Here is a 5,475-nt window from a genome sequence, read left to right as displayed (position 1 = left end):
CCCCTGACTGAGGAAGAAATAAGCATATCAAACATGTTCCAAACTGTCTCAAAATATTATATTGTTATATGTTGCTTTGTTTCAAGTTGTGTCAAGACAGTGACTCTGAAACACAGAGGACAGCGCTGGTGAGGAGCGCCCCCCACAGGCCGCAGTTTGAATAACTTAGATAAACACAACGGTCATAAGGTGACGGTACCTCCTCGAACTGTCACCTTACTGTAGTGGAGGGGTTTGAGCTCTAGCTTATTTTATTTATAGCACGGTGCATATTAACCTCAATAATATCAACAGTGCAACTGTATAATATGCCAGAATCATCCAGATGGCTAGTTTTTATCTGGAGTCCTTTACCAAATGAACAGAGGCCAACTTACAAAAAAAGTCCAAGGTTAAAAGTATTACATTACATTAGATTGTAGAGAGAGAGGGCACAAGCAAAGTAAAGAGAGAGATGAAAACAAATGACAAGGGACAGTGCAGTACAGCAGCAAACAATAAAAGCAAGTCAATAATAGCAAGTGAGAAGAATAAAAACAACAGAAAGACTAAGAAGGCAGTGGAAAATGTCAATGTGCAATGGAAAACAACAGAACAAATACATGCAAGGGTCGTCACAAGAGGGCAGCATAGAGTTTAATGATGACAGGTTTGGTTTTGTAACAACAAATGACAATTTATTATGATGTGAGCAGAAAAAACGAAATGAGGGAATTTCTCTGACTGTAGGTGAAAGGTTGTTGACGGGTCAGACAAAGAGTGGTTCAGAAGCCCCTCATGAGAGACAACAGGCCTGGTTAGAATCGTGGGGCCGGACCCACCACCTGCAGGAGGAGCCAGAGGGGACAATATGATCCGTGACACTGACCACTTGTCGACCCAGCATCGACAAGTGGTCAATGTCAATTTGTTAGCAAGTGCATGGCGGCGATCAACACACTTTGAGCTCCGAACTGCTGAGAAGAACTGATCCAATGTTGGATTATGGGCTTTCATTTATTTATTCATTTGAGCAAAAAAGTATTTCAAGCATCTTTTACAGAAGAAAGAAAAAAAAATCAGACTAGTTCAAAGTTCAAAGTACTTACAGTATATAAACCTACCTGGTATCTCTCATGCACAGCAACATCACATAAACGTTCAGTTTAACTTCATCCTTTACAGACGTACAAAATAGATACACCATACGGTACTTAAGAGTGATACAAAAGGCACATCTCTTTCTCATTTATGATCATACAAAAATATAAACACATAGGGCTGCACACAGTATATCGCAATATTAGGTAACGCAATATCCTTTAAAAATGTGGCTTGTTGTGTTTTTCCTATGGAGTAATATAACTCCAGGGAGTACTAAAATCTGATGTTTAGTAGATTGATCTGTGTAAAATGTCCAACATTCACTTGCACCAACATGTCAACACTGCACCGTTTCTCTGCGCGGCTGAAAATCAGCTTTGTTTTCGTGAAGAAACTGATTTTATGTGGACTTCTCCAGTCCCATGTTAACAGATAGGAGAAAAGGGGCAGGCACAATTCATGACGGCGCCCACGCGAACTTCCGGAATAAGGTAAATAAATAGAGAGTGGTTTCGGTTATGCGCCCTCTGACCTCTCACTTCAGTCCGGTCTGCACAGGCAACATCATCAGCAAATTATTATGTTTAATGCTAAATTCAGTCCTAATACACAGCTTTTCCATCACTGCTCTAGCATGTCGGTGCCGCTTGTACCTGGTGCGCTGGTTACCTCCTTGGAGTCTCCAATGCTTGTGTGGGAGGTAAGCGTGGCAGAGAGCCTTTAGCTTAACTTTCAAAACAAACCAACTCACACCGTATTGTTGTCACAGCTGCGGTAGCGCTACGTGGTGTCCGTCCATAACTATGTCAAAAGCCTAGGCTTCCCTCATCATGTTAACTTTTTGATCAAAATAAACCTTAGATATTAAAGGTCCTATATCATGCAAAATCTACTTTTTGGAGCTTTTAGCCATGTTGTTTTGATATATCCTTATCAAAAATACCCCCAGAGTGGTTTTTGGCTTCATTCACGCCGTTCTCAGCAATCCTCCTGAATCCTGCTCTCTGAGCAGCTGCTCCGCCCTCTGCTGGAAAACCACTGAGTTGTGACACTCTGACAGGAAGAGCACAACTTCTGTAATGTAATGCCTTGCGGCCTGATTTTAATTGATAAAACAGCTTAAAAAAAAAAAAGGAAGCACTTCCAGGTCTGAGCGTCTGAACAGATGTCATGTTTGCACTGAAGGATGTGAAGATGGAGCTCTTTCTAAACTATTCTGGACACACCTGTTCTTTATCCTTACCTAACGATAATGTCGCGGAGAAAAGTGCGTTTGGCTACGAGGTGCAGGACTTTTTTCAACCTTCCTAAAGAAGAGGACACTCGCCAGAAGTTGGAATTTCTTTCCGGGATTCAGTGACAGCCAAAGTAGTGTTTTTCTGTGACCCTTGATGGATGTTTGGTGAATCTTTGCAAAGTGGATTAACTTTTAACCAACGCGAGTCCCCAATGTGATGGAGAGGCCAGGACAGAGCGGCGGTGAGTCAAAATGTGTGTTAGCTTGTGTGTTAGCATGTGTGTTAGCGTGTGTGTTAGCTTGTGTGTTAGCCATAATGAAGCTGTGTTGCAAATGTCAACTCCTTATAACTGTATTGTGAAGTAACTTCACTTATTGCTGTGATATTTATATTTATTTTACTGCTAATAATGCATGGGCAGAGTCGCTCGGAGAGAGGGGGCGGAGTTAACTAAATCGAAGCGTCTTGTCTTTCGGGTTTGCAAAATACCCCCAGAAAATACTTACAGTATATTTCTCACAAAAAATAGTTCTCCATAGCGGTAGAGGTACAATATATCATATAAATGCCTATACTTTACTTTGGGATGGCTAAAATAGCAAGATACAGATCCTTTAACCTTATTTATACCACGGTCAGTGAGAATTTCAAGGCTAGCTGGCGTGCATTATTTGCACATACATACGTTAAGTGGTGATGTCACAGCTCTACTTTCGGGTCCCGAGATGTGCGAGAAACTACAAAAAACTCTTCACTACCACAATCAATATTTATGAAACTCAACAGAGTTACTGCACATACTTATTTATCAGGCCCATTAGCCAAAAATGCTGTACCGATAAAAGCAATATTTACCAAAATCCGGGTTTGCGAAGATAAATGCCAGCGGCGCAGCAGCTACGTTGGAAGTAGTGACTTTAGTAAATAATACGTTTTTAGCAGTGGGTGCGGCATTTTTGGCTAATGAGTCTGAGAAATAAGTAGGTTAAATAACTCTCCGTTGAGATTCAGAAATATTGATGGTTGTTTTTAAGAGGTTTATGTTTTTATCTCACATATTTGCCGGTCTGCTAGGACCCAGAAGCAGAAGTCGTAATGTCACACTGAACAAACGTATAACCGCACACGTGGTCCGGTAGTTAAAGGTCCTATATCATGCAAAATCGACTTTTTAGAGCTTTTAGCCATGTTGTTATGCTATTTCCTTATCAAAAACACCCCCAGAGTGGTTTGCGGCTTCATTCACGCAGCTCTCAGTAATCCTCCTGAATCCTGCTCTCTGAGCAGCTGCTCCTCCCTCTCCTGGTGAACGACTGACCTGTTCAGTTGGGACGTCACAGCGGAACGGAAGTGCTCGACGTCTGTAATGTAATGCCTTACAGCCTGATTTTAATTTGTAAAACAGCTTTTTCATTATTTCTGTTGTAAGAGAGAAACAAAGAGAAAAAAAAAGTGAAGGAAAAAAAAAAAAAAAAAGGTTGTGCCCGAGGTGCTTCCAGGTCAGCTGTGGCCAAAACAAACACATCCCCTGAGCGTCTGAACAGATCAGTCATGTTTACGCTGCAGCTGAACATGGAGCTCGTTAGAACTGGACACACCTGTTCTTTATTCTTACCTAACGATAATGTCACGGACGGAGAAAAAGAAGCGCGTTTGGCAACGAGGACGGGAGTTTATTCAACCTTTTTCAAGAAGAGGCCACTCTCTCAGAAGCTGTTTTTTTCTCTGGGATTCAGCGACTATCAGCCAAAATATTGTTTTTCTGCGACTGTCACTGATGGATGTTTGGGGAACATTCGCCAGATTCAAAGTGGATTAACTTTTATAACCAACGCAAGTCCCATAAAGTAAACAGCGATGGACCAGAGTGGTGAGTTAATCCAAACGCTTGTGTGTTAGCATATTAGCTTGTGTGTTAGCCATTTATGAAGCTGTGTTGCAGATGTCAACTCCGTATAACTGCAACGTGAAGTAACTTCACTTATTGTTGTTTATTTATATTAGGGTAAAGTATGTGCGGAGAGAGGGGGCGGAGTTAACTGAATCGAAGCGTTGTGTCTTCCGGGTTTGAAAAATACCTCCAGAAAACACTTATATTTATCACAAAAATGAGTGGTCCATAATGGTAGAGGTACAATATATCATATAAATGCCTATACTTAACTTTGGAATGGCTAAAATAGCATGATATAGATCCTTTAAATCACTGGGATATCGCTCCGCTGTGGGCATCGCCATAGTAATATAACACAGCTGAATCAGATAAAAACGCTTAATTAGCTAATGTTAGGTGACACGACAAGTGACTGACAGGAACAAATTAGATGGATTTTTTTGTTTAATTAAAAAAAATTGGGCCAAAACAAAACTTCTGATAAATGGGAGGTAGAGGAGAGCAAGAAGCTACGCTAGGCACTGTTAATAAAATATGAGCTTTCCATTTTTTTTTTAAACGGTTAAGTATATTCACTATTCATGATTTTCAGACCTACATTAAATGATCCCTGCACTTAAGCATATTTGGATGGATAAGTAAAGTCAAACATACATTTTTTTAGTTCGTGGGAAGGTATAAGTGGATTCCACCACAGCTGTTTCCATAAACAATTGAGTTTTAGGTAGCTAGCTAGTTAACTTCAGGCTCGCTCTGAGACGAGCCTTCAGATAGTGCAAGACCGGCTAAAAACCCACATAAAATAGTTCCGGTAATTTGGCATATCATGCCAGTTTAGTAAATGAAAATAACATTTGTTTGAAAATGTTAAGTTTGTGGGACTGCGTCATAAGCGGATTAAACAATGAGGAGCCGTGCATAAGACGGTTATAATGCACGACGCGCAGCGGAGTCGTGCATGTTGTTTAATCCTTACTTAAATGGTGTCTAAAATATAATTTGTTGTGCAGTATTTAGTGTCTGTGCTGCGGAGGTCCATAAACTGTGTATATAAATGGACAGCTTCTGCTCACTCCTCCCCGTTTACCATAATGACTACGGTCGTGGGGGAAGTCATTCTTCTTCTTCTTACGGAAACCAGCCTGGTTTCTTAAATTGTGACTAACCCAGCATTATATCTAGCCTAGTCTAGTGTTGAAAAAAAGTGTCTAAACTCCAATGCTTTTCAATGGGGGCCAAGCGGCGATATGGAGGTACTGC

This window comes from Gobius niger (assembly GCF_951799975.1).
Source record: "Gobius niger genome assembly, chromosome: 4".
NCBI lineage: Eukaryota > Metazoa > Chordata > Actinopteri > Gobiiformes > Gobiidae > Gobius > Gobius niger.
This window is presented reverse-complemented; position numbering follows the sequence as displayed.